General features: G+C 44.9%; 1 long non-coding RNA gene across 2 annotated transcripts; it reads right to left on the bottom strand.

Annotated features, from left to right (window-relative positions):
• Window positions 1–6,590: 6,590 nt before the first annotated feature.
• Window positions 6,591–18,158, bottom strand: LOC116446757. 2 transcript variants are annotated; one of them, XR_004241359.1, is made up of 3 exons: window positions 18,097–18,158; window positions 17,731–17,976; window positions 6,591–6,630 (listed from the first exon to the last, which is right to left on the bottom strand). It is a non-coding gene; the product is annotated as an uncharacterized LOC116446757 (long non-coding RNA). The 2 variants fall into 2 exon arrangements; XR_004241358.1 differs by lacking the exon at window positions 6,591–6,630 and adding an exon at window positions 11,865–15,584.
• Between the last annotated feature and the right edge of the window lie 167 nt (window positions 18,159–18,325).

The following is an 18,325-nucleotide window of genomic DNA, read 5'->3' on the forward strand; positions in this document are numbered from 1 at the left end:
CACATCACAGAGGGACCCCAGTTAGAGCTTGAAATCTGACAATGCTTCTTCTGCATTAGTCACACTGATGCCTTTTCCTGGTCTTGAAATCAAGAGTCATACACGGTTAGAAGGGGAAAAGGGATTTTACCTTGGTATTTATTTTAAGGATCCTTAGGTGCACACGTCCAGGTCATATGCATCGAAATGCACCACGCCAAATGCCCTCCCCCAAAAGATCGGGTGTAACATTATAGATCTTACTAATTAGCATATTTATCAAAGATTCCCCAATGAGAGGCTCAAGTGAGACCCCCTCCCCAAGGAGCCTTCCCCTGGATGGTTCTATCTTGGTTTACAGAATGTGTTCTGGAGAGGACCTTGGGGTCTGGGGCACACTGATCCCTAGCTATGAAGCTTCTAAAATGTTTAGTCTCTTAGCTTGACAAACAAGTCCAAGAATGCAGGCAAAAAGCACTAGGAGTACAGAAGTTGTAAAAAAAGTATAATAGGGCTATAAAAGAAAAGGCAAAAAATCTTCATGGCATCATTTCCCCCATTTTAGAGACTAACAAAACTCTACATTGTCTAGTCTCTACTCTATTCTTTACCCACAGAACCAGTTTACACAACTGGCTGCTCCACACGCTGTTACACAGATAATAACTACAATTACAGCTATTACGAATATTCTTTTACCCAGGCCCAGTTTGGTAACCATAAGGTGAGGGTATCAAAAATATGATCAAAATTTGTTATTTCTAGAAGCTACTTCATGTAGAATTTGAGTTCCCTTCCAAATTTCATCCAAATCTTTCTTAATTCTCCCACTTTGGTCCACATAAGAACCTTGGACACATTTTAGATGACAGTCTTACGCAATTCATGGGGTAAGCCCTGAACCATGGTTACCAGTTGGGCAAACAGCAAACACACAAAAAACAGTTTAAACCGCATCTTTCTGATTTGTATCTCTGTCTTCTTGGTGATTTCGGGAGCAGAAGCTTTCTTCACCCTGGAGTAGTGAATCCGGGGTCCCTTGCCAGCAACCTTGACCGCAGTAAAAGTGGTCAGCAAACCTTGGAATGGTCCCTTCCACTTGGCTTGCAAGGGGTCGCTGTCCCACCACTTGATGTAGACCCAGTCTCCAGGCTGGAATGGATGAGCAGGTGTGTCCAATCCTATTGGTTTGGATAACACGACGAATCTCTGGAGCTTCTGCAAAGGGGAACTCAGAGCCATTAAATATTTCTGCAAATCATTTTTACCTCTCATATGAATTTCCCCTGGGATATGTGGAACCTGGTAGGGCCTGCCATATAATATTTCATAGGGACTGATGTTGTCCCTTCTCCTTGGCTGTGTGTGGACTCTCAGCAAGGCTAGAGGCAGGGCTTGAACCCATGTCATGGATGTCTCTTGACAAATCTTGCAAATCTGGGTTTTGAGGGTCCCGTTCATGTGTTCAACTTTGCCACTTGCCTGGGGCCTGTATGGTGTGCAGGTCCCAGGTAAGTCCCAAAATCCTGCTAGCTTCCCCAACCACTGTTGCAACAAAATGTGGTCCCCTATCTGATGACATTCCCAAAGGAACCCCAAATCTTGGTATTATATGATTGAGCAAAGCTCTCCCTACTTCTTTTGCTGTGTTGGTGCGATGGGGGAAAGCCTCAGGCCATCCACTGATGGTGTCAACCAGTACCAGCATATACCTGCATCCCTCTTTGCATGGCATCTCAGCAAAATCTATTTGCCAATAATCTCCTGGGAGATCTCCTGTCTTTGTGACTCCTAACACAACTCTCTTGCTTGTGTCAGGGTTGTTTTTACAGCAGGTTTCACACTTGCTTGTTACAGATTGTACAATATCAGTCATCCCTCTCCCTATCACTACTTTCCTCAAATGTTTTAAGAGATTTTCTGTTCCCCAATGGGTACTTTCATGCTCTGCTTGGGCTATTTCCCAAAGGATCAGAGATGGAACTACGACTTGTCCTACTGGGGTAACAGCCCACCCACCTTCTTTGATTTCAGCCTTAAGGAACTTTATTAATTTGTGATCTCTCTGATCGTATTTTGGGGTAAATGATGACAAATCTATCTCTTTCTGTGGTACCACTGCAAAAATGCCTTTTTCTGCAATCCCCCTTGCTGTTTTGTCAGCAAAACGATTTCCCAGTTCAGGAGCTGTTTTCCTTTTTTGATGACCCTTGCAATGCATGATAGCCACTTCCGTAGGCTTCCAAATGCTCTGTACAAGTGCAAGAATCTGTTTAGCATGCTTAACTTCATTACCTTGAGCAGTCAGCAGGCCACGTTCCTTCCAAATAGCTCCGTGGGCATGCACAACACTGAAGGCATATTTGGAATCAGTCCATATGTTCACCTTCTTCCCCTCACTCAGTTCTAGAGCTCTCGTTAGTGCAATGAGTTCAGCTTTCTGAGATGATTCCTCTGGAGGCAAGGCTTTTGCCGCAATGATTTTATCTGAGGTGGTTACAGCATAAGCAGTCATCCTCCTACCATTTCTCATGAAGCTGCTTCCATCAGTGTACAATTCCCAGTCTGGATCCTTCAAAGGAACATCTTTCAGGTCTGGTCTGCTGGAATAAGTTTCCTCTATTGTCTGCAAACAATCATGCTCAGGCACACTGTCAAGTAATGTGGATGATAAAAATATCGCAGGGTTTACCACAGAAGTTGTCTTTAGAGTAACATCATCCTGTTCTAATAACACAGATTGGTATTTGAGCATCCTGCTAGGGGAGAGCCAGTGTCCCCCCTTTTGCTCCAGCACATTTATCACTGCATGGGGTACATACACGACAATGTGCTGTCCAAGGGTGAATTTACAGGCCTCCTGTATCAGAAGGACTGTTGCTGCCACAGCTTTCAAGCATCCTGGCCAACCCTGGGCTACATTGTCTAGTTGTGTTGAGAAACAGGCCACAGCTCTTCGCTGGTCTCCAAGGTGCTGTGCCAGTACCCCCAGAGCAACATTCAGTCGCTCATGTGTAAAGAGTTCAAAAGGTTTAGTCAAGTGAGGCAGCCCCAGAGCTGGGGCTGACATCAAGGAATGTTTCAGCTGTTTAAATGCAGCCCTGGCATTCTCTGTCCACATGATTGTCCTTTTTTCAGCTGCTTTAAGGACCTCATATAAAGGTCTTACCAATATACCGTAGTTTGATATCCATAGGCGACACCAACCTACCATCTCCCTTATGGTATGGGGCTCTGGAAGTCGACAGATGGCTTCCTTCCGCTCTCTGCTGAGTTGTCGATGTCCACGGAAAATTTCCAGGCCCAGGTATATTACTGTTTCCCTGGCAACCTGTGCCTTCTCTTTCGAGATCCGATACCCACTTTGGCCCAAAAAGTTCAACAGACTTACAGTGAGCTCGATGCAGTCATCTCGTGTCTTGGCCACTATCAAGATGTCATCAACATACTGGAGAACCGCTCCTCCTGGTTCTTGTTTCCTCCAGTCCTCAAGCTCCTTTGCCAGCTGGTTTCCGAAGATGGTTGGGCTGGTTTTGAATCCTTGTGGTAAAACTGTCCAGGTGAGCTGAGTCTTTCTCCCTGTTTCAGGATTCTCCCACTCAAAAGCAAAAAGTTCTTGGATATTCTTATGCACAGGAATGCAGAAAAAGGCATCCTTGAGATCTAAAACAGTGAACCACCCTAATTCATTTGTTAGTGTTGTCAAAAGTGTGTAAGGATTCTCTACCACTGGGTGTATGTCCTCTGTTAATCTTGTTGATTTCCCTCAAATCCTGTACCAACCTGTAGCTTTTACCATCAGCTTTCTTTACTGGCAAGATTGGTGTGTTGTACCTGGATTCACATTCCACTAACAACCCAAATTTGAGAAACTTTTCAATCACAGGTACTAATCCCTTGCGAGCTTCTAATTTCAGAGGATATTGTCTTTGCCTTACTGATGTAGCCCCTGCTTTGAGTGTAATAGTCACAGGTTCAGCTTTTTTGGATCTCCCAGGAGAATCATTGCCCACACTATTTGAATGACAGCCTCTTCAACTTCCTTGGGAATTTTTCCATGGCATTCCTGTACAAGTATAGCAGCTGCTTCAATAATTTTAGATTCTGGGATTATAACTTTCACTCCCCCCTCCTTGGAAAACTTAATTTCTGCTTCCAGTTTTTCCAGTAAATCTCTGCCTAACAATGACATTGGGGAATTTGGCATATACAGGAACTGGTGAGTAACCCAGTGTTTTCCCAATTTAAATTTTAAAGGTTGGAGAAAAGGCCTTGTTTCACTTACCCCTGTAGCTCCAATCACATCCACAGTGTCTTGACTCAGTTTACCTTTTCAAGTATTTAACACAGAATATGATATTAACTCAACAACCACCCATTTTTGGTATCGCTTCAGCTTTTCCATCTGTTCTGGGACATTGGGATCCCAGCCAGGGTTTGCTAGGGGATAGATATCATTAACTGACCCTTGGAGACTCCCAGTTGCAATTTGAGTTTCTATAGCAGATATAGCTATATAGCTATCTGACCATTTCTCTCTCTGTTTTATCCAATAATTCATCTAGCATAACATTTCGATCATCCCAATCTGGATTTTGGGATTTTATGGCCATTTCTACACACATAGCTACTCTCTCCGGGTTGTCCCTGTACTTCCAAATTGAGTTTTTCCACTGCTGTAATTCTCCGAGGGAAAACAGCGTCTTTATATAAATCACTCCTTGATTTCCCACAGCCTGTCTCAGAGGTGCTTCTAACGCAAGTTCTTCCTCCCCCCCTTTATCTGTTCTGGACCTTGTGTGTTTAGCGACGGGACTGACTGCTTTCATAGCTTCTCGGGCTATCCTGCCCCTTCTTCTACCACCCTCCTCGTGAGAACCATCTGCATCAGAATCATCCCATTCGCTTTTGATTGAAATTGCTTCATTGGTTTTAAAGATTGTTGCAGCCAAATGTTGATGAAGAACTGTCTTGCTTTTTGCGGCAGTGGAGGGGTAGGGAGGCAGGGGCTGCAAGCAGGTGCTCCCGTCCCTAGTTCTGCAAGAGCCGCCTGGGTCGGGGCCATCCCGTCTGCCCTCAGCTTTAATGTTGGCCGCGCCGCAGGGTGGGGAGAGCGAGCGGCTCCTCCTGTCTCTGGCTTGGAAACTTGCGGTTCTCCGTACCGGGGAATGCCGCCGCAATTGCCCGTGTCCATTTCTGCCTTCACTTCCGTGTTTGGGGTACTCGGGGAAAGGTGGCCAGCCTGCCCCTTCCCCTCCCCCTTCCCCGTCTCTGCCTCTGGAGCTGTCAGGGGGTGGTGGCATACCTGCATCTCTCCCACCTCTGTGCCCGCCCTCCGCCCCTGACGAAGCTGGGGCGGGGGAGGCTCCACGCCGCTCCTCTGACTTGGAGCTGGCCGCTCGCTCCCTCCCCTGCCCCCGCTCGGACAGTGGCGGAGGCAGGGGAGGCGACGGCGGCGACGGCGGAGCCACTGTCCCTCCAGCTCCCGCCCCCACCCCCACCTGTGCGGGCTGCCCTGGTGGTTGAACAGGGTGGGGAGACCCCTCCCCATCGCGCAAAGCTGGGGGGCCATGATATCTAGATCTGTCATATCGATTTCTCTGTCCGTATTATTATACAAGCTAGCTTGTTGCGGCTTTTTCTTTCCCTTTCTCCTCCTCAAAGTCATTTCCATATTACTTTTGTCTACTACATATGCTTCTTCCCTGTTCAGATACACAGTAAAAAGTTCTGCATATCTTAGCTCATCAAACCTACGTAATGATCTCAATTCTACCATCAGGTCAGTAATGATGTCACTTTCCAAACTCCCATAGCGAGGACGATTTCCTTGACTTAATTTTAAAGTCAGCCAAACCCGTGTGGACAGTCTGATCAATTCTCAGCTGTCCAAAGTAGTTTTTCGCCCTGTCAGCCATCTCCAGTGTTTTATTATCAATTCCAATGGGCTGTTAGAAGGGATTTTTTCATTTTCATCTGAAAAAACACCACCCATGTTTGCTCACAGACAGAAAAACTCTGCCAGAGGGAAGCTTTTAACTCCAGAATTCAGCCTGCAATCTGGCCTCGGAATTCCAACTTCCCGGGCAGTTTATCTAGGTTACTACACAAACACTTCAAAACAGCACTTTAAAATACTAAAAAGCAACTAGTTTCAGCAAACAGTAAATGTGCACGCGTGAAAATCTGGTCTCAACAGGATTCAAACCCACAGTTTCCCAACATCCCAACCAACCAACCAACCAACCTCTGAGCCACTCCTGCAGCTGCATAGGGTGCAGCCTCTGGGCTCCTGTGGACTCCACGGAGGGCGTCCCCTCCTTTCCACACTTTGCAGGAAAAAGTTTAAGCTTTCCCCTTTTGTGGGCTTCTGTGCCCCAATCTTTCCAACCCCCTCCGAGATCTCCTTCCCTAGTGCTAGCGCAATCTCGATAATATCGATCCCCTTTTCACTCACCTCTCTTTCCATGCTTCTGCCTTTCCATGCTGGGTCCTGAAGTCCTGGTCACAGTCTTAGACTGTGGCTCCGGCCCCTCTGTAATTTGCCGGCAAAGAGAGGGGCAAAGCAAGATGTGTTCCAACCCAAGACTGCGAGTTTCAAGGTCTTTAGGGTCCCTTCATGGTCGCCAGCAACTGATGCCTTTTCCTGGTCTTGAAATCAAGAGTCATACACGGTTAGAAGGGAAAAAGGGATTTTACCTTGGTATTTATTTTAAGGATCCTTAGGTGCACATGCCCAGGTCATATGCATCGAAATGTACCACGCCAAATGCCCTCCCCCAAAAGATCGGGTGTAACATTATAGATCTTATTAATTAGCATATTTATCAAAGATTCCCCAATGAGAGGCTCAAGTGAGACCCCCTCCCCAAGGAACCTTCCCCTGGATGGTTCTATCTTGGTTTACAGAATGTGTTCTGGAGAGGACCTTGGGGTCTGGGGCACACTGATCCCTAGCTACGAAGCTTCTAAAACGTTTAGTCTCTTAGCTTGACAAACAAGTCCAAGAATGTAGGCAAAAAGCACTAAGAATACAGAAGTTGTAAAAAAGGTATAATAGGGCTATAAAAGAAAAGGCAAAAAATCTTCATGGCATCAACACTACAAAGAGGAGCATTTTTACTGCACTTAGAAAATGCTCAAAAGATACTGAGGAAGAAATCAGTACCTAAAACTCCAAATACACAAATATAGAACAAAGCAATGCAAAATTAATTCTACAGCTATAATATTATGTCCTTCTGAGTCTTGTGAAAGAGAGTCTGGGAAATGAAAGGTCTTCACAGAAGCACTTCATTTCTCAGATGAAGAAACATGTGAATAATTTCTCACCTGATTAAACAATTATCATCATGCTCTGCCATTGATTATTCCCTGTACTTCAGAGTCGGGAAAGTATTGCCACGGCACGAACATGAGCTCTGGCTGGATTCACAGTGATCAGGAAGAAGGTAGCATCCCATGTCTCAGATAGCTGCCGGCCCTTTAGCCTTTGCAGAATTCTCATCTTGCCTCTGGCCAGACCTGCCAGTTCAGCCAGAGGGGGAAAGGTGGGCAGAAAACCTCACTGCTCCCAGCCAGCAATGCCCAGCCCTGGAAGCTTGCAGGAGATGTGCCGTATGAAGGTAGGTCACAAAGAACTAGGCTGAGTATTTGTTTGGATGTCCTTTGCACACATGCAAGGCCATGCCGTTTGAACCCAAGGAATGCACAGCCCACCAGCACAGAAACTGTCACTAGCTCCTTAAAAGGACCATGAAAGTTTGAGACGCTTTACTTAACTGCTGCAAAGGTCATTTGCCTTTGTGAAAACTGAGTTACAGTTAAGGGTACCACAAAGACTGGCCAAGAGTCTCAGAGAGCTGTTAAAAACAGCAAGGATCTCTTGGCCATCTGTTCTACAGCAGGTCAGGCACCCCAAGAGCCCAATAGCTGTTGGGCACATTTTCTTCAGCTCCAGCTAAATCACTGGACATAACCTTTAGATATGACACAGGGCTAGAAGGCTTTCATGGGCACAAATTTAGGGCTGGAAGAAAAGACAACACACAAAAATCCAACTGGCAGTTTGCAATGGCCATAGAAAGGTGAAAAGCACCATCCTCCAGCTGGGACTAAATGAATTAAGAAAAAAAACAGGCATACTAGAAGACTTTTCAAACCCTGGAACAGGGAACTGGAAAACAAACTGAACTGTGAGCTTCTTAAAGTGAACTGGAAGTAATGAAATTCCCCGTATCTTTGCTTTCCAGAGGGGTCGAGCATCTTCTTCTGTCTCATGGGATGGGGATTCAGGACCCATGATCTGGCCACTGTGCAGACTTGAATTGCTCCCAAAACTCAGAACAGAAAATGTTGTGCCAGACCCTTGTTTAACTGTTCCCATCAATTCAACATCCCAGTATTTGCAGATGATAACATTTCAAGGTACAAGGTACCAAAATTCTGTGTTTACACATTTTCCTAGCTCTTCCTATGCCTTGAACCCACTTACCAGACTGCCTGCCTGTATTTGTGTCTGCTTGTGTCCTCCTCTTACCACCATTTCCCATTAGGATCTTTTCCTCTTTAGTTTAAATCCTAATCATGCAACACACAATGTACAGCATAACACATGTTTTTGTGGTTCCAGAGACATTATTAGAAACAGACTTAGCCATCACTTGCTCTTTTGAAATTCACCTGTAGTAACTGATTTCCAAAATGAAGTGAGTTGAGACACCTTGATTTGGAGGACATTCAGCTTAAAAATCCGTGACAGGAGGCCACAGGGTGGTTTGGTTTTTTTTGAGAGGAGAGTGTGCATCGCTTTCTGAAAACCCAAGACTAAGTCTCTCAAAATCACTTGTGACTGCTGAAATCCTTGTCCAATAAATAACAATTACCATCCTCATTACTGAGCAAAGGCTGACAGGAAAAGCAGGTTTGTGCCAGAGGGAAAAAAAATCCTCAGTGCCTGAAGCTGCCAACAACACATTCCTCCTGGCAGATGTCGTCTTCTCCCAGGAGCTGCCGCTGCCACTTTCTACTGGACTATTTTCTTCAGCTGTTTAATCCCTCTGCAGCAAACACACTGCTCCTCCTCCCAGCAGCAGACCACAAGAGTGAGGGTTCACAACTGTGCTGTGTCTTCAGGTTTCTCCTTCCTTTTGAAAGTACAGGACTGTGGGACTTGTCAAGTTGATTAGGAATTGAGGAATGTCAGTTTTGAACTCTACTGTGAAGCAAGCAGATCTGCTAAATGACATGCGCTGGGAGTGGGGGCAAGGTGCTTTTTAGCATTCACCACCCTCAGACAGAGAAGCAAACATGCTACCCAGGATTATCAGCACACTTGTATTAAGTGTTAAAACCCACAGCAGACAGAGTTGATTATGGTTTTTTAATTACTGCTAAAATTATAAAAACACTAGACAAATCTTTGTAGAAATTGCACCTTTGAAAAGGATAGATAAAAATTCTGCTTCCATAATGGCAACAAAATGGGAACTGCAAGAAGGTTAAAAAACAGAAAAGAAAAAGAAAAAAGAGATGCAAAGAGAAAATGGCAGAGATTACAGTGATGCTCTGAAGAAACATAAGCTCCATCTAATTTTACAAGAGACTGAGAGTCTCAATTCCTTTCAGATCATAAAAACCACAAATGGGAGACAGGTATCTCCAACAGCAGCAGGCACAAATGCGATACTCCAACCTCACACCTCTCAGGCTGGTTATTATGACATTATTAAACGTAGAACAGCCCCCCACTCCAAGGTACCCTTATAAAGGCTGTGTTAAACTGACATTCAACTCAGGAAGAAGGAGGAAAGGCACTGGCAGGAGGCTATTAACACTACATTACTTCCCATCCTTTGGGAGACACATCCAACAAGGGAAAGGTTAGATAGCCACAGCCACATTCCCAGATGCCTTGATTCTCACATCCCCCAACTATCTCAAGATGATTTTTCTGTAATAAGAAACCTGCACACTCATTGCAGGGAACAGCATTGAAACTAGGAGATGATATCTTTTAAAACTGCTATACAAATACTAAGCCCTCAAAAGCTTGCAATTTAAATCTAAGCAATTTCCTTTGTCCCTGCCAACTCACTTAAACACAATAAGAATTAATAAAAGAACATAATCAGTCGTTACCTGTATGTAACATTCACAAGGACAAATCAAAAATGAACACGCATGAAACGATTTCACAACAGATTCTGAAGGGGATGCACTGGCTTGTGTTCACTGCAGTACAACAGATTTAAAGAATTCATGACATTGGGTTTTGTGTTAGACAACTCTTTCATGCAGCATAACCTGTCAGGACCTAATCTCCCTCCTATTTCACAACCCCCAGAACTGCAGAAGTGAAGCTGCCTTCCACTGTATTTCCTTCCCACTGTGACTTGAATTGTCTTTGCTATAAACAATCACCCAGATCAGCTTTGGCACTTAGGGTCCAGCTGCACTTACTGTTCCCACTTCTAGGATCCAATATTTCTCAAGCAAAAAGGTAGAAATAACCTTCTAAGCAAAGTGTTAAAAAACCTGTACGTACACTCAAAGCAACCCACAGCCAGCTGTTGCAGTTCTATCAGCTTAATGGAGTTGCTTGAGATGATGAGTTTGAGGGAAAGTATTCGATAACAATAACAGGCATTTTTGAACTACTTTTGGGAGTAACAGTCTTCTAAAGTATGTCATCAGCCTCTTTCTGGCATCTGTGAAGCATCTCATATTGCAAACATCTGACTGACGAAAGTTTAACAAGCAGAAGAAAGGCTCTCAGGGCTAGCTATTCAAACAGAAGGGGCTGAAATATAAGCCTTGTTTATATTGCACTCTAAGAGACCACTAAACACCTGATTACAAGTGTCTTGTATGAAATTGCAGCTTTAGAGATAATAATTGCAAGGGCTTCAGGCAGAGGCATAGGCATCTTGCACCGGCTGCCAAACTCCAGGCACAAACAAAGCTTTTGTAGGGTGTTCAAGGTGTTCACTCACTCCCTATAGCCAGAGACCTTCCCAGAGGGTCCTTCATCCCTTGTGTTTTGACATCTTGCCCAATCCCACAGGATTTCCACCTCCTGTATCCAGCAGCACCTTCTGCAGGAGTAACTGTGTATCTCCTAACAACCTCTGATCTCATAGGTCACACAAGAAGCAAAGTGACATTCTTGAGCATCACCATGTCACTTGCCTCCCTACAGCTAAATTAGGAGTGCAGCAGCAGCAGTCTATTTAGAGCCAGCATAGCTTCTTGACAGACCCTGAAGGAAAGACATTTCTTACATCTACATCACTGCTCCCCAAAAAACAGACTTGCACTGAGGAGCAGCTTCAATGGGAAGATTTTGCAGTCCTTCAACAAGTTTGTTTTCACACACAGAGCGAACATACAAACATTAAGAGCAGAGCACAGGTGGCCAAGCTCCATCCCAGCTAGTTTTAAACAGCTTGGCCAGGTTTATCCATTGTATCACTGGCTGCAGTGACCTTCCTGTCTCCTTGAAAAAAGGAAGTTCACTGCGTGCTCTCTCACCTTGGACTGCAGCACGACTGGTTGCTGAGTCTCCCCTCTCCCACTAAAAGCATTAAGAGACACACATTGTCATCTTGTGACATTTCTAAAAGGAGGCTCTTTACTCCTGACTGGTTGGAGAAGTACAAGAAAACCCTGCCAGGCCCTGCCTGCAGCCTCCTTTGCCTGCTGGGTGGAAGACACCTCTCCAGCCATGGGCTCAGCACTGGGAATGAACATCCTGCTGGGATAAAAGGATACAGTGCCACCAGAAAGCACCTGTTAATGGTACAGAAGAATATAAGTTCAGAGAGACCATTGAGTTGGGATGGCTGGGAGGCTGGACCAAAGGTACAGCATCAATTATAGAGGGATGCGACATCTGGGAGTGCCAGAGGGAACACTGCCACCAGACACAATAACCTCAAACTCCCAAACATCCCAAACTGTCAGCTCCATCTTTCCATGTCACTTCTCTGCATACAGACACTTTTTACACAGGGTGCTTAGAAACATTATCATAGTGATTCATGAGAAAAGAGGAGCTCATCAAATGCTTTATGTTCATTTGTGTTGTCTCAGACAACTGTGGCACAGGTAAATCCTAGATATTTGTGGCGACTCTATCAGGGCTTAATAAGCTTTGACAATGCTACTTACATTCTTAAAACAGCTTTCTGAGATATGTATAATGTGATTGATCGTATGATAATGTAGGTATGGCCACCTCTCCCCAAGACAATCATCTCCATGGATATGATTCAAAATGCACAAGTACTATGTGAAACCTACACAGGTTTCATAAATCCAAAGTACTTACTGCTAAACATGGAAATAGTTGAAAAATTTTGGTTCCTATGTCTTCATTCTTGCTGGGCTGTCTCAAGGTTTGCATACGACTGAGCTACATACCACTTAAATTCTAACACAACAGCGAGAATCATGCAGGTAATTCAACAACAGGGTGGTCCAGTGTATTAAACACATTTTGGAATGTCTGGGCTTTTAGCAGTATTTAAGCAAATGCAGACTGTGTGCTTGGCAAAGACAGGATTCCAGTGACAGGGACAGAGAATATAGGATTTCAGAGAATGATGCTCGTATCTCCAAGCTCCAGGTCTTGAAAGATATCCATACCTCATTGAGAAGTCTTAATAATGACTGAAGAGAAAAAGAAGTTTAGATTGTGATAGCACCAGATTTCCCAAAAACAGGTAAGACCTTTGAGTTCTGTTAAATTTCCAGCCTGGTTGATCCCTAACAGAAATCAGCAAAACTTAAACCACATCACATTAAGCCAGTTAGTCCTTTGGTTCCTGGTCTGACTCAAGACCTGGAGCACTTTGTGTCAAAAGTGAGAGGGAGAAGAAAAAAGTGAAAGAGGCTGATGCCCCATAAGTCATAATGAAACCTTCCAGGCAATGCAGGTATGTGGGGAGTCCGGGCCAGATACTGAGCTATCTTTCAATGCCCTTTCCAAGCCTGAAGTCACTCCATCTCCTAGTAGATTAAAAGGGGACCCGAGAAAGACAGATCATTCTAAATGGCAGTAATTTAAATCCTCTGCTGTATGCTCCTGGGAAAAGAGAGGAAGGAAAAGGCAAGGGAATCTCTGCAGCTCACACACAGGCTGTGGAGCTCTGAAGACACAGGAATCCCAATTTCCCAAAGCAGCACCAAGGGGATTTTATCTTGCTCAGTGTGAGAGAGCACGCAGAATTTAACATCTGATCCAGTGCCTAATGGTTATGTTTCTAACTACATAGTACCCCTCCAGGCCTGCCAGCTAGTGCTGTCCTTGGTAGAGAGTCCTGCCTGGTGGGATTCAATGCACACTTTCTGCCTCCATCGCCCTCTGTTCATGCATACTGTTGGTACATTTAGCCAGGCACTTTCATTTCAGAGCCTGGTTGCTCAGTGATCTATAAACTGGTGCTCATGATGAGGAAACCAAGGTGCCAAAAAAATAACTGGAAACTTTACAGGACAGTGGAAAGCAAACTGCAAAGAGCTCTTCGGTGACACTTTCTTCCACAGGGAATAATGGCATGAGGAAGGTGAGCTTCCCAAAGATGAGGTTGAAGGGAGCCACAAGTCATCCAGGCAAGGCTGAGAAGCAGACACACCTTCAGGAAACTGCTCCCCCCTCAGGCAGCCCTCCTGGGGCAAGGCGGGGGCTGACTGAGACACTCCTCGGCTCTCCAGGGAATGCCTTGTATGTGCTGCTGCCAGTTGCTGAGGGACACTGACATCGTCTGGGACAGAATTAGAAAACCTTGAGCAGAAGGACAACGTGGCACAAGTGCTAAGTCAGCCGTGTGCTATATGTGGCACACCAGTTGGTGCCTTCTTTCCCCTTCTTTAGATGCTCATTCCTTTGCCTGCTCCTTCAGCAAGGTTTGACTTCAGCCTACACTGCCCTGTGACTGCTACGTGCCCCTGGCTGCATTCAGGCTAGCAACACCTTACGCAGCACTTAAAGGAGTCAAGAGACAAATCTTCTCTCCAGCCAACAGAGCCCTTCATTTGTCCATGTAATCCAATCTTTGTGCCATTATATAAAGCTGTGTCCAGTGTTCACCCATCACTGCCTTATTTCCCACCACCTGCAAATCCCATGGGGCCACTCCTGACTGCTGGTGACACCCCTGCAGTCAGCTCCAGATCTCCTCCCAGGCTGTACCCTGCTCCCTGACCACCTTCCTGACAGGGTCCTAAGACCAAGATCCATAAAACATGCTGACCAGGCAATTTTTCGGGCTTCACTCTCTTCTACACAAATGTCTACAGCTCATCAGGAGGTTCTGCAGCTCTGAGCACCTTGGATAGCAAAAGACTTTGCTATTTTGTTGAAAGTTGTCTTTCATGCTGTGACCACTGAAAAGCCAAATCATTAGCAGATTAATTAGGCACTCTGTGGCACACAGCCAGCATTGCAGCTAAAGCTGAGACCTTAAAGTTTGCTGGAAGTGGATCCCTGGCTTAATACTTAGACCTTTGATGAAACAGGCAAGAATCAAACCAGACAAGCTGTGCCTCTCAAACATGGCAAAAATTACATATTGAAGAGAGCACAAGGAGCTCTGCAGCATCTTGGTGTGGAAAAATGCACCCAGTCTCCATCAGTTCAAGAACTGCTCAAGCACAGTAAAATGGATTATATATTCTCTCCAAATCTGTTGTGGATTATGGTAAGTCATATACTCCTGATAACTGCCTAAATACTGAGTTCCTTCCTGGATCTTATTAGGTTCTTGGCTTCAAACAATCTTCCAAGGTGTACAATTAAACTGGTGTTGGAAAAAACCACCATTTGCATGTGTTAGTTTTAAATTTCACTGAACCTCCCTTATTTGTGGTCAGCAGGCTCCTCCTTGAGTATCCCTGTATTTACATTAGAAAACGAGACCACTTCTCACTTATGGGCTGAATAAAATATGTGTTTGTACCAGGGGACAGCTCCAGACCACAGCAATCTTCCTCAGAGATTGCTGCTTGCCAGGTGGTGCATGCACACTTGTAATTTTTCCTGCTGACATTGCAGCTACCCAGCCTTCAGAAGAGGAACACAGCAAATATTTAACAGCAACAGGTGTCAGATAGGAGTTGATCATAGGAAGGAGAAAACACAATAGCTGAAATTGTAGCAAGTAAGTGTGCATGGGACAGAAGAAAGTCTCCAGGAAAAGAGTGGAATATGCTGACTGTACTTAGGTATTTGTAAACAGGCTATATTCTCACACCTTGCCTGAAAGCAAACTCCCATCAGAGCTGTCTGAGCAACCAACATTTCCCCTGGTACTTGATCTGGTATCCTGCTGTGACCTCATCAACAATTCCACTAAACAAATAGGAAGTCAATTGCATTTTCAGGGATTTTAGACAGCAAAAGGCAAAAGTCTCAAAGGGAGTTCATTATGAAACAGCACAGAAGCAGCAGCACTCACCTCCCAACAACTCCAGGGCTTGCTGAAATACAGGGGATCTTGTCTTCTACTTCATAGTATGAATTTAAGCCATTCGCTCCCTCCTCCTGAAGAAGGGCCTGACTCCCTGGGCTACAGGAAGCCCAAAACAGAGCTCTCCTTTTAAAACTGAGCAGAAAGACAGAAGTCTCAGAGTAAACACACAGGGAGTGCAGCCCAATACAGGTATTCCCATTTCCATTCTGGTGCTGCAATTGATACCACCTCCCTGTGACTTTAGCCTGACACAAGGAACATATTCCACTTCAGAAGTTTCAGAATGAATCACTTCAGTGATCTGGACATAAAACACACTTCCCTTATGTAAGTTCAACTAAATCCAGCCCAAATGCTTAAAAGTTTTGCATTGGCCAGAACCACATCCTCATCAATTAAACCAATAAAAACCAGGCAAGCCCCAAGCAAGCTGCCCTTTGTGTCAGTGAGTAGCAGGGCAAACAGGACATGGCTTCCAACCAATACCTTTCTCACTACTGAATTTTCTGGGCCCTTGAGAAACCTGAAGCTCCATCACTGTTCTTTCCCCTCAACATGAATCTTTTTGCATGAGAGAAGCATCCATGCACTGCCCGGGAGCTGTGCACCCAACAAGGCAGGTGCCTATGAATTCTCACTCCCAGCTGCTGCTGCCTTCCCTTGAACATGGATCTCAGCAAGTCCTAGCAAGCACAAGGGAGAGCCTGGATTTTACTCTGCCAATCCTGCTTGCAAAAAGTGGCTGCTAAAAGTGAAAGAGGAGCCTTCCTGCTGCAGCCCCTGGAACCCACAGCCTAGGCTTCGAGATAGCATAGCACTACCAGAGAACTGCAAACCTCCCATGCAAGATCACAGAATCACAGAATATCCTGAGTTGAAAGGGACCCACAAGGATCATTGAGTCCAACTGCTGGCCCTTCACAGGACAGCCCCAAGAATAACACCCTGTGCCTGACAGCACTGACCAAACATTTCTGGAGCTCTGTCAGGCTTGGTGCTGTGACCACTACCCTGGGGAGCCTGTTCCAGTGCTTGACCACCCTCTGAATGAAAATCATTTTCCTGATATCTAACCCAGTCCTCTCCTGACACAGCTTCATGCCACAGGTACACATCTCTGCATCACCTGGAATGACTTTGCTCCCCAAGGACATACCTGACATGTTCCCAGAGATGTCTTGGGACACATCCAAGATTGCCAGGCAGATAAACCTGTGGTGTTCTATCCCAGCACCAGAGAACTGACTTGATCCAAATCCTTAACCCAGCAATTGAAATAAGGACCTGCTATCGTCCTCCTCCATACCTGTTTTATCTTCTCATCCAATCAATATACAATTATTTTGGGTCAGCACCTCACAAAACCACCTTTACTAGCAGAATGAAGCAGATCTAGACACATCTGCATTCTTACACAGGCCACGATTGTGAAAAAACAACACTAAGTTTGTTCTTCATTCCTGAAATCCTTTCTTCCTTGAAAAATATATTTGGTGGTGGCTTTCAGGCTTAGTTCATTGCAAATCACAGGTGATCATAGAAATTATTAGATCATTACCAATTCTTTCTTGCAATGATATTTCTCACAGGTGTAGGGATTCATAAAAATTGGTTTACGCTATTTCCATCCAAGTTACACCTCCAGGATTCATTCTACTGATGGATTCACTGAGGTTTGGTTTGTGCAATGTAAAACATCAGAATCACTGGAGATGCCCTCATCAGGCCCCTTGGGGATGTCAGTCCACAGGCTCCTGCTAATCAGCAGCAGTGCAGAGAGTCCATGCTACCACCTTCCCAGACAGTCTAGCAGAGCAGGAATCCCTCCATAAAGCACCTTGGAGGCAGCCAGCAGAGCTCATATATCACAGGCTTTAGACTAAAGGCAGAGAAATAGGAAATAAAGTCCTTCCTGATCTGTGGTCCCTAAAGCAGAGACTGAGCCAAGGCTTCATCAGTATAGGTCTACTGATTCAAAAGTGATGACTCAACTTCCAACAAGTGCCTTGCTCAAGGTCATGGGCTGTAGCAAAGAAGACATGTGAGCATGATCCTACATAAAAGTACACCTTTTGCCACTCTCCATCCCTCTTCTTGGTGTGCATATTTTGGTAAGTTTACCTTCCTTAAAACACGTTAATCTAAAATGCAAGTGCTTAGATATCCTGCCAAATTTTGGATGTCTGGGCCTTCAAGCTTTTAACTTCTGAGTATAGAACACTCTACAGTATAGTTCATGAGACAGAAACATGGGCCCCATCAAAAGCCCTGCACTTACTAGCACAAAACTTCAGGAATCTTCAGAGTAAATATGAGAGGGATTTCTAAACAAGGGAGGAACAATCAGCACTCCTGGATTCTTCTGTGGAAAATCTCAATCATATGGACTCAGGGAAACCATCAAGTCTGAAAGAGTTAGAAGGTGTTTTGCTATCATGGAAAAAGTCTAGTGAAAACACAAAAGCCATCTTCTGAAAGCTGCGTCTCTTGGAGAGCATGGAGAGCAGGGACATCCATCAGGAGACTGAGGGGTAGAAAGATAAACAAGGGTCACAGGATGGCAGGCAAACAAGGTGAAAACAGAAGTGCCTCCATTGCCTGATGGCTAGTTTCCAATAATAAATACATTACAAACAATACATACCTTTCAGTATGGGAAGACAATATCCAGCTGATCTCCATTCTATTAGGGCACAGCTTATCCATAGGAGAGGAAAAAGAAGATTAAAGGAAGCAATTTTCAATTTTAAACACAGTCTTAATGTGATGGAAAGGAATAGTAAGAACAGCTGAGAGACACCCGAGGTCAGGTCAGGGAGAGATGCCTTGGCTGAAGGTTCTGTGGTGTTTTCCGTATTTGTCTGCTTTATTTT

The sequence above is a fragment of the Corvus moneduloides genome, chromosome 7 (genome assembly GCF_009650955.1).
Source record: "Corvus moneduloides isolate bCorMon1 chromosome 7, bCorMon1.pri, whole genome shotgun sequence".
Lineage (NCBI taxonomy): Eukaryota > Metazoa > Chordata > Aves > Passeriformes > Corvidae > Corvus > Corvus moneduloides.